Genomic DNA, 12,207 nt, shown 5'->3' on the forward strand with positions numbered 1-12,207 from the left:
AATTAAAATCAATCTGTTAACAATTTTATGCTCGAGATCGGACGTGTTTTTTTTTTGACGACCCGTTTTTTTCCCGTTTGTTTTTTTTTTTGCGACTAGAAAATTTTGTGAATTTCAAATGTTTTAGGAATTCTGTTTCGATACATTGAAATATATAAAAATCAGAGAAATGAAAAATATGCTCTTTATTTTTAAATCTGGTGTTTTGTTGTGCTGGGCGCATCGTTCGAGAGAAGAATAAATCGTTAGTGGTAGAAAAATGTGAGCAAATGCTATATCTGGTCGTCTTGAAATTCAGGTTTCAAATCCAATAAGTTTAGTTTTGGTTGGGGAGGTATAAATGACCAATTAAGTTGTTAAAATTGTGTTGGTATTCACATTTCCAGTGATTAATGTTTTTTGTCATTTTTGTCATTTTTGTCATTTTTGTCATTTTTGTCATTTTTGTCATTTTTGTCATTTTTGTCATTTTTGTCATTTTTGTCATTTTTGTCATTTTTGTCATTTTTGTCATTTTTGTCATTTTTGTCATTTTTGTCATTTTTGTCATTTTTTTCATTTTTGTCATTTTTGTCATTTTTGTCATTTTTGTCATTTTTGTCATTTTTGTCATTTTTGTCATTTTTGTCATTTTTGTCATTTTTGTCATTTTTGTCATTTTTGTCATTTTTGTCATTTTTGTCATTTTTGTCATTTTTGTCATTTTTGTCATTTTTGTCATTTTTGTCATTTTTGTCATTTTTGTCATTTTTGTCATTTTTGTCATTTTTGTCATTTTTGTCATTTTTGTCATTTTTGTCATTTTTGTCATTTTTGTCATTTTTGTCATTTTTGTCATTTTTGTCATTTTTGTCATTTTTGTCATTTTTGTCATTTTTGTCATTTTTGTCATTTTTGTCATTTTTGTCATTTTTGTCATTTTTGTCATTTTTGTCATTTTTGTCATTTTTGTCATTTTTGTCATTTTTGTCATTTTTGTCATTTTTGTCATTTTTGTCATTTTTGTCATTTTTGTCATTTTTGTCATTTTTGTCATTTTTGTCATTTTTGTCATTTTTGTCATTTTTGTCATTTTTGTCATTTTTGTCATTTTTGTCATTTTTGTCATTTTTGTCATTTTGTCATTTTTGTCATCTTTGTCATCTTTGTCATCTTTGTCATCTTTGTCATCTTTGTCATCTTTTGTCATCTTTGTCATTTTTGTCATTTTTGTCATTTTTGTCATTTTTGTCATTTTTGTCATTTTTGTCATTTTTGTCATTTTTGTCATTTTTGTCATTTTTGTCATTTTTGTCATTTTTGTCATTTTTGTCATTTTTGTCATTTTTGTCATTTTTGTCATTTTTGTCATTTTTGTCATTTTTGTCATTTTTGTCATTTTTGTCATTTTTGTCATTTTTGTCATTTTTGTCATTTTTGTCATTTTTGTCATTTTTGCCATTTTTGTCATTTTTGTCATTTTTGTCATTTTTGTCATTTTTGTCATTTTTGTCATTTTTGTCATTTTTGTCATTTTTGTCATTTTTGTCATTTTTGTCATTTTTGTCATTTTTGTCATTTTTGTCATTTTTGTCATTTTTGTCATTTTTGTCATTTTTGTCATTTTTGTCATTTTTGTCATTTTTGTCATTTTTGTCATTTTTGTCATTTTTGTCATTTTTGTCATTTTTGTCATTTTTGTCATTTTGTCATTTTTGTCATTTTTGTCATTTTTGTCATTTTTGTCATTTTTGTCATTTTTGTCATTTTTGTAATTTTTGTCATTTTTGTCATTTTTGTCATTTTTGTCATTTTTGTCATTTTTGTCATTTTTGTCATTTTTGTCATTTTTGTCATTTTTGTCATTTTTGTCATTTTTGTCATTTTTGTCATTTTTGTCGTTTTTGTCATTTTTGTCAGTTTTGTCATTTTTGTCATTTTTGTCATTTTTGTCATTTTTGTCATTTTTGTCATTTTTGTCATTTTTGTCATTTTTGTCATTTTTGTCATTTTTGTCATTTTTGTCATTTTTGTCATTTTTGTCATTTTTGTCATTTTTGTCATTTTTGTCATTTTGTCATTTTTGTCATTTTTGTCATTTTTGTCATTTTTGTCATTTTTGTCATTTTTGTCATTTTTGTCATTTTTGTCATTTTTGTCATTTTGTCATTTTTGTCATTTTTGTCATTTTGTTGTCATTTTTGTCATTTTTGTCATTTTTGTCATTTTGTCATTTTTGTCATTTTTGTCATTTTTGTCATTTTTGTCATTTTTGTCATTTTTGTCATTTTTGTCATTTTTGTCATTTTGGTCATTTTTGTCATTTTTGTCATTTTTGTCATTTTTGTCATTTTTGTCATTTTTGTCATTTTTGTCATTTTTGTCATTTTTGTCATTTTTGTCATTTTTGTCATTTTTGTCATTTTTGTCATTTTTGTCATTTTTGTCATTTTTGTCATTTTTGTCATTTTTGTCATTTTTGTCATTTTTGTCATTTTTGTCATTTTTGTCATTTTTGTCATTTTTGTCATTTTTGTCATTTTTGTCATTTTTGTCATTTTTGTCATTTTTGTCATTTTTGTCATTTTTGTCATTTTTGTCATTTTTGTCATTTTTGTCATTTTTGTCATTTTTGTCATTTTTGTCATTTTTTGTCATTTTTGTCATTTTTGTCATTTTTGTCATTTTTGTCATTTTTGTCATTTTTGTCATTTTTGTCATTTTTGTCATTTTTGTCATTTTTGTCATTTTTGTCATTTTTGTCATTTTTGTCATTTTTGTCATTTTTGTCATTTTTGTCATTTTGTCATTTTTGTCATTTTTGTCATTTTTGTCATTTTTGTCATTTTTGTCATTTTTGTCATTTTTGTCATTTTTGTCATTTTTGTCATTTTTGTCATTTTTGTCATTTTTGTCATTTTTGTCATTTTTGTCATTTTTGTCATTTTTGTCATTTTTGTCATTTTTGTCATTTTTGTCATTTTTGTCATTTTTGTCATTTTTGTCATTTTTGTCATTTTTGTCATTTTGTCATTTTTGTCATTTTTGTCATTTTTGTCATTTTTGTCATTTTTGTCATTTTTGTCATTTTTGTCATTTTGGTCATTTTGGTCATTTTGGTCATTTTTGTCATTTTTGTCATTTTTGTCATTTTTGTCATTTTTGTCATTTTTGTCATTTTTGTCATTTTTGTCATTTTTGTCATTTTTGTCATTTTTGTCATTTTTGTCATTTTTGTCATTTTTGTCATTTTGTCATTTTTGTCATTTTTGTCATTTTTGTCATTTTTGTCATTTTTGTCATTTTTGTCATTTTTGTCATTTTTGTCATTTTTGTCATTTTTGTCATTTTTGTCATTTTTGTCATTTTGTCATTTTTGTCATTTTTTGTCATTTTTGTCATTTTTGTCATTTTTGTCATTTTTGTCATTTTTGTCATTTTTGTCATTTTTGTCATTTTTGTCATTTTTGTCATTTTTGTCATTTTGTCATTTTTGTCATTTTTGTCATTTTGTCATTTTTGTCATTTTTGTCATTTTTGTCATTTTTGTCATTTTTGTCATTTTTGTCATTTTTGTCATTTTTGTCATTTTTGTCATTTTTGTCATTTTTGTCATTTTTGTCATTTTTGTCATTTTTGTCATTTTTGTCATTTTTGTCATTTTTGTCATTTTTGTCATTTTTGTCATTTTTGTCATTTTTGTCATTTTTGTCATTTTTGTCATTTTTGTCATTTTTGTCATTTTTGTCATTTTTGTCATTTTTGTCATTTTTGTCATTTTTGTCATTTTTGTCATTTTTGTCATTTTTGTCATTTTTGTCATTTTTGTCATTTTTGTCATTTTTGTCATTTTGTCATTTTTGTCATTTTTGTCATTTTTGTCATTTTTGTCATTTTTGTCATTTTTGTCATTTTTGTCATTTTTGTCATTTTTGTCATTTTTGTCATTTTTGTCATTTTTGTCATTTTTGTCATTTTTGTCATTTTTGTCATTTTTGTCATTTTTGTCATTTTTGTCATTTTTGTCATTTTTGTCATTTTTGTCATTTTTGTCATTTTTGTCATTTTTGTCATTTTTGTCATTTTTGTCATTTTTGTCATTTTTGTCATTTTTGTCATTTTTGTCATTTTTGTCATTTTTGTCATTTTTGTCATTTTTGTCATTTTTGTCATTTTTGTCATTTTTGTCATTTTTGTCATTTTTGTCATTTTTGTCATTTTTGTCATTTTTGTCATTTTTGTCATTTTTGTCATTTTTGTCATTTTTGTCATTTTTGTCATTTTTGTCATTTTTGTCATTTTTGTCATTTTTGTCATTTTTGTCATTTTTGTCATTTTTGTCATTTTTGTCATTTTTGTCATTTTTGTCATTTTTGTCATTTTTGTCATTTTTGTCATTTTTGTCATTTTTGTCATTTTTGTCATTTTTGTCATTTTTGTCATTTTTGTCATTTTTGTCATTTTTGTCATTTTTGTCATTTTTGTCATTTTTGTCATTTTTGTCATTTTTGTCATTTTTGTCATTTTTGTCATTTTTGTCATTTTTGTCATTTTTGTCATTTTTGTCATTTTTGTCATTTTTGTCATTTTTGTCATTTTTGTCATTTTTGTCATTTTTGTCATTTTTGTCATTTTTGTCATTTTTGTCATTTTTGTCATTTTTGTCATTTTTGTCATTTTTGTCATTTTTGTCATTTTTGTCATTTTTGTCATTTTTGTCATTTTTGTCATTTTTGTCATTTTTGTCATTTTTGTCATTTTTGTCATTTTTGTCATTTTTGTCATTTTTGTCATTTTTGTCATTTTTGTCATTTTTGTCATTTTTGTCATTTTTGTCATTTTTGTCATTTTTGTCATTTTTGTCATTTTTGTCATTTTTGTCATTTTTGTCATTTTTGTCATTTTTGTCATTTTTGTCATTTTTGTCATTTTTGTCATTTTTGTCATTTTTGTCATTTTTGTCATTTTTGTCATTTTTGTCATTTTTGTCATTTTTGTCATTTTTGTCATTTTTGTCATTTTTGTCATTTTTGTCATTTTTGTCATTTTTGTCATTTTTGTCATTTTTGTCATTTTTGTCATTTTTGTCATTTTTGTCATTTTTGTCATTTTTGTCATTTTTGTCATTTTTGTCATTTTTGTCATTTTTGTCATTTTTGTCATTTTTGTCATTTTTGTCATTTTTGTCATTTTTGTCATTTTTGTCATTTTTGTCATTTTTGTCATTTTTGTCATTTTTGTCATTTTTGTCATTTTTGTCATTTTTGTCATTTTTGTCATTTTTGTCATTTTTGTCATTTTTGTCATTTTTGTCATTTTTGTCATTTTTGTCATTTTTGTCATTTTTGTCATTTTTGTCATTTTTGTCATTTTTGTCATTTTTGTCATTTTTGTCATTTTTGTCATTTTTGTCATTTTTGTCATTTTTGTCATTTTTGTCATTTTTGTCATTTTTGTCATTTTTGTCATTTTTGTCATTTTTGTCATTTTTGTCATTTTTGTCATTTTTGTCATTTTTGTCATTTTTGTCATTTTTGTCATTTTTGTCATTTTTGTCATTTTTGTCATTTTTGTCATTTTTGTCATTTTTGTCATTTTTGTCATTTTTGTCATTTTTGTCATTTTTGTCATTTTTGTCATTTTTGTCATTTTTGTCATTTTTGTCATTTTTGTCATTTTTGTCATTTTTGTCATTTTTGTCATTTTTGTCATTTTTGTCATTTTTGTCATTTTTGTCATTTTTGTCATTTTTGTCATTTTTGTCATTTTTGTCATTTTTGTCATTTTTGTCATTTTTGTCATTTTTGTCATTTTTGTCATTTTTGTCATTTTTGTCATTTTTGTCATTTTTGTCATTTTTGTCATTTTTGTCATTTTTGTCATTTTTGTCATTTTTGTCATTTTTGTCATTTTTGTCATTTTTGTCATTTTTGTCATTTTTGTCATTTTTGTCATTTTTGTCATTTTTGTCATTTTTGTCATTTTTGTCATTTTTGTCATTTTTGTCATTTTTGTCATTTTTGTCATTTTTGTCATTTTTGTCATTTTTGTCATTTTTGTCATTTTTGTCATTTTTGTCATTTTTGTCATTTTTGTCATTTTTGTCATTTTTGTCATTTTTGTCATTTTTGTCATTTTTGTCATTTTTGTCATTTTTGTCATTTTTGTCATTTTTGTCATTTTTGTCATTTTTGTCATTTTTGTCATTTTTGTCATTTTTGTCATTTTTGTCATTTTTGTCATTTTTGTCATTTTTGTCATTTTTGTCATTTTTGTCATTTTTGTCATTTTTGTCATTTTTGTCATTTTTGTCATTTTTGTCATTTTTGTCATTTTTGTCATTTTTGTCATTTTTGTCATTTTTGTCATTTTTGTCATTTTTGTCATTTTTGTCATTTTTGTCATTTTTGTCATTTTTGTCATTTTTGTCATTTTTGTCATTTTTGTCATTTTTGTCATTTTTGTCATTTTTGTCATTTTTGTCATTTTTGTCATTTTTGTCATTTTTGTCATTTTTGTCATTTTTGTCATTTTTGTCATTTTTGTCATTTTTGTCATTTTTGTCATTTTTGTCATTTTTGTCATTTTTGTCATTTTTGTCATTTTTGTCATTTTTGTCATTTTTGTCATTTTTGTCATTTTTGTCATTTTTGTCATTTTTGTCATTTTTGTCATTTTTGTCATTTTTGTCATTTTTGTCATTTTTGTCATTTTTGTCATTTTTGTCATTTTTGTCATTTTTGTCATTTTTGTCATTTTTGTCATTTTTGTCATTTTTGTCATTTTTGTCATTTTTGTCATTTTTGTCATTTTTGTCATTTTTGTCATTTTTGTCATTTTTGTCATTTTTGTCATTTTTGTCATTTTTGTCATTTTTGTCATTTTTGTCATTTTTGTCATTTTTGTCATTTTTGTCATTTTTGTCATTTTTGTCATTTTTGTCATTTTTGTCATTTTTGTCATTTTTGTCATTTTTGTCATTTTTGTCATTTTTGTCATTTTTGTCATTTTTGTCATTTTTGTCATTTTTGTCATTTTTGTCATTTTTGTCATTTTTGTCATTTTTGTCATTTTTGTCATTTTTGTCATTTTTGTCATTTTTGTCATTTTTGTCATTTTTGTCATTTTTGTCATTTTTGTCATTTTTGTCATTTTTGTCATTTTTGTCATTTTTGTCATTTTTGTCATTTTTGTCATTTTTGTCATTTTTGTCATTTTTGTCATTTTTGTCATTTTTGTCATTTTTGTCATTTTTGTCATTTTTGTCATTTTTGTCATTTTTGTCATTTTTGTCATTTTTGTCATTTTTGTCATTTTTGTCATTTTTGTCATTTTTGTCATTTTTGTCATTTTTGTCATTTTTGTCATTTTTGTCATTTTTGTCATTTTTGTCATTTTTGTCATTTTTGTCATTTTTGTCATTTTTGTCATTTTTGTCATTTTTGTCATTTTTGTCATTTTTGTCATTTTTGTCATTTTTGTCATTTTTGTCATTTTTGTCATTTTTGTCATTTTTGTCATTTTTGTCATTTTTGTCATTTTTGTCATTTTTGTCATTTTTGTCATTTTTGTCATTTTTGTCATTTTTGTCATTTTTGTCATTTTTGTCATTTTTGTCATTTTTGTCATTTTTGTCATTTTTGTCATTTTTGTCATTTTTGTCATTTTTGTCATTTTTGTCATTTTTGTCATTTTTGTCATTTTTGTCATTTTTGTCATTTTTGTCATTTTTGTCATTTTTGTCATTTTTGTCATTTTTGTCATTTTTGTCATTTTTGTCATTTTTGTCATTTTTGTCATTTTTGTCATTTTTGTCATTTTTGTCATTTTTGTCATTTTTGTCATTTTTGTCATTTTTGTCATTTTTGTCATTTTTGTCATTTTTGTCATTTTTGTCATTTTTGTCATTTTTGTCATTTTTGTCATTTTTGTCATTTTTGTCATTTTTGTCATTTTTGTCATTTTTGTCATTTTTGTCATTTTTGTCATTTTTGTCATTTTTGTCATTTTTGTCATTTTTGTCATTTTTGTCATTTTTGTCATTTTTGTCATTTTTGTCATTTTTGTCATTTTTGTCATTTTTGTCATTTTTGTCATTTTTGTCATTTTTGTCATTTTTGTCATTTTTGTCATTTTTGTCATTTTTGTCATTTTTGTCATTTTTGTCATTTTTGTCATTTTTGTCATTTTTGTCATTTTTGTCATTTTTGTCATTTTTGTCATTTTTGTCATTTTTGTCATTTTTGTCATTTTTGTCATTTTTGTCATTTTTGTCATTTTTGTCATTTTTGTCATTTTTGTCATTTTTGTCATTTTTGTCATTTTTGTCATTTTTGTCATTTTTGTCATTTTTGTCATTTTTGTCATTTTTGTCATTTTTGTCATTTTTGTCATTTTTGTCATTTTTGTCATTTTTGTCATTTTTGTCATTTTTGTCATTTTTGTCATTTTTGTCATTTTTGTCATTTTTGTCATTTTTGTCATTTTTGTCATTTTTGTCATTTTTGTCATTTTTGTCATTTTTGTCATTTTTGTCATTTTTGTCATTTTTGTCATTTTTGTCATTTTTGTCATTTTTGTCATTTTTGTCATTTTTGTCATTTTTGTCATTTTTGTCATTTTTGTCATTTTTGTCATTTTTGTCATTTTTGTCATTTTTGTCATTTTTGTCATTTTTGTCATTTTTGTCATTTTTGTCATTTTTGTCATTTTTGTCATTTTTGTCATTTTTGTCATTTTTGTCATTTTTGTCATTTTTGTCATTTTTGTCATTTTTGTCATTTTTGTCATTTTTGTCATTTTTGTCATTTTTGTCATTTTTGTCATTTTTGTCATTTTTGTCATTTTTGTCATTTTTGTCATTTTTGTCATTTTTGTCATTTTTGTCATTTTTGTCATTTTTGTCATTTTTGTCATTTTTGTCATTTTTGTCATTTTTGTCATTTTTGTCATTTTTGTCATTTTTGTCATTTTTGTCATTTTTGTCATTTTTGTCATTTTTGTCATTTTTGTCATTTTTGTCATTTTTGTCATTTTTGTCATTTTTGTCATTTTTGTCATTTTTGTCATTTTTGTCATTTTTGTCATTTTTGTCATTTTTGTCATTTTTGTCATTTTTGTCATTTTTGTCATTTTTGTCATTTTTGTCATTTTTGTCATTTTTGTCATTTTTGTCATTTTTGTCATTTTTGTCATTTTTGTCATTTTTGTCATTTTTGTCATTTTTGTCATTTTTGTCATTTTTGTCATTTTTGTCATTTTTGTCATTTTTGTCATTTTTGTCATTTTTGTCATTTTTGTCATTTTTGTCATTTTTGTCATTTTTGTCATTTTTGTCATTTTTGTCATTTTTGTCATTTTTGTCATTTTTGTCATTTTTGTCATTTTTGTCATTTTTGTCATTTTTGTCATTTTTGTCATTTTTGTCATTTTTGTCATTTTTGTCATTTTTGTCATTTTTGTCATTTTTGTCATTTTTGTCATTTTTGTCATTTTTGTCATTTTTGTCATTTTTGTCATTTTTGTCATTTTTGTCATTTTTGTCATTTTTGTCATTTTTGTCATTTTTGTCATTTTTGTCATTTTTGTCATTTTTGTCATTTTTGTCATTTTTGTCATTTTTGTCATTTTTGTCATTTTTGTCATTTTTGTCATTTTTGTCATTTTTGTCATTTTTGTCATTTTTGTCATTTTTGTCATTTTTGTCATTTTTGTCATTTTTGTCATTTTTGTCATTTTTGTCATTTTTGTCATTTTTGTCATTTTTGTCATTTTTGTCATTTTTGTCATTTTTGTCATTTTTGTCATTTTTGTCATTTTTGTCATTTTTGTCATTTTTGTCATTTTTGTCATTTTTGTCATTTTTGTCATTTTTGTCATTTTTGTCATTTTTGTCATTTTTGTCATTTTTGTCATTTTTGTCATTTTTGTCATTTTTGTCATTTTTGTCATTTTTGTCATTTTTGTCATTTTTGTCATTTTTGTCATTTTTGTCATTTTTGTCATTTTTGTCATTTTTGTCATTTTTGTCATTTTTGTCATTTTTGTCATTTTTGTCATTTTTGTCATTTTTGTCATTTTTGTCATTTTTGTCATTTTTGTCATTTTTGTCATTTTTGTCATTTTTGTCATTTTTGTCATTTTTGTCATTTTTGTCATTTTTGTCATTTTTGTCATTTTTGTCATTTTTGTCATTTTTGTCATTTTTGTCATTTTTGTCATTTTTGTCATTTTTGTCATTTTTGTCATTTTTGTCATTTTTGTCATTTTTGTCATTTTTGTCATTTTTGTCATTTTTGTCATTTTTGTCATTTTTGTCATTTTTGTCATTTTTGTCATTTTTGTCATTTTTGTCATTTTTGTCATTTTTGTCATTTTTGTCATTTTTGTCATTTTTGTCATTTTTGTCATTTTTGTCATTTTTGTCATTTTTGTCATTTTTGTCATTTTTGTCACTTTTGTCACTTTTGTCATTTTTGTCATTTTTGTCATTTTTGTCATTTTTGTCATTTTTGTCATTTTTGTCATTTTTGTCATTTTTGTCATTTTTGTCATTTTTGTCATTTTTGTCATTTTTGTCATTTTTGTCATTTTTGTCATTTTTGTCATTTTTGTCATTTTTGTCATTTTTGTCATTTTTGTCATTTTTGTCATTTTTGTCATTTTTGTCATTTTTGTCATTTTTGTCATTTTTGTCATTTTTGTCATTTTTGTTATTTTTTTTTACCTAGTATTTTTTCAAAATGTCTGTTGATTGTAATAATTTTATTTTACCGTTCACTAGAATGCTCAATTTTGAATATTTTGGTCCTGAACGCCTGATCCGTGAATATTCATTGATTTATCGAAATTCTTTCAATCATTTGAATTATTATAAGGAACAAACCCGTTTTCAAATGGTGAATGTGTTTTATTCAACGCAATGGAAACCATCAAAAGCTTTCCAGAATCAATGGTTTAAATTATCGCTCATCTGGGTGCAAAGATGATTGAACGAATGATCGAACGAATGAATTTTAAAGTTGATCGTTCATGCATCGCATTGATTGGTGGAAAAACAACAGTAATTAATTCATATGTTAAAAAAGCAGCACACCCCAAAGAGGCAGCCTTTACAGAGAGAGCCATATGCAATGCATCTACTTAAAACAGAAAATAAGAACAAATTGTATCGATTCAACTAACAGTAAGATGTGAGCTCAATCAATTTATTAAATGATAAGGTACAAAAAAACTTTTATTATGGGTAAAATCAACGACCTTCCATAATTTTCTAGAACTACAACTCAATTCTTTTGAACTAAGTTTGCAAACCATGTGGAGGAAAGTAACTTGTTAGGAGGCAAGTAAATAGATTATCGGTTTTTAAGAATGAGAACGATATAGTCTTCTGATCGACTCAATAAAACGGTAAACCAATCGGTTCCCCAAAACAGAAAATCCTCAGGGGCGAGAATAAAAACAACATAATTCGATTAAATACATTAAGCCCCTGACTTAATCAGTCGAATTAATCGAATAGCGGTTATGTGTTTTTTTTCTGTATGTTCAGCGTGTGTTGTTTTTTGGCCGAAGGTGAAGTAAGAAGAGGAAAAAATAATACCAACATCAACAAACCCGCAAGGAGTACCAAATCGATAAATAGCTTCCCGAGCCATTTTAATGCGTAAATCCGCAAATGGTGTCCTTCTGCTGGGCGATTCCATGGAAAAACAAAGTAGGCTCGTGGGCGAAACATACACGGAAAAATTGAAAACCGTAGAAAATATCCACGTGGCAACACGATAAATATCAAATGATTGGCATCACTCGTTGGTTTTCCGGTTGCTAATTTGTGTTGTTGTTGTTATGATCAATTTGGATTTCCTCGATTGATACTCTGTCTGCGTGTCAGATAGGATTAAGATATGCAACGTTTCCGGCAATGAATGGAGTAAATAGGAGAGAGGCCTCCTCATTATTATTATTCGGAATCAATTGCGGCACCGCGTGCATAATGTGCACCTGTAATCAATATTTTTCCGATTGCTTGTTTTTTTTTCAAACATTCGAAATTGAAAAGTGATCAAATGTGTTTTTATTTGTGATTGACGTTCGCTTTTCAATCCGCGAGGTTGCCTTTGTGTTGGGATGCTTATTTTCTTTTTAGATTCATTTTTTCATACTGCATATGACATGGACAACTATTGATGTAATTAATGACAGAAATGTTTGACTAAAAATACAATC

Source organism: Uranotaenia lowii, chromosome 3, assembly GCF_029784155.1.
Source record: "Uranotaenia lowii strain MFRU-FL chromosome 3, ASM2978415v1, whole genome shotgun sequence".
In the NCBI taxonomy this organism is placed as follows: domain Eukaryota; kingdom Metazoa; phylum Arthropoda; class Insecta; order Diptera; family Culicidae; genus Uranotaenia; species Uranotaenia lowii.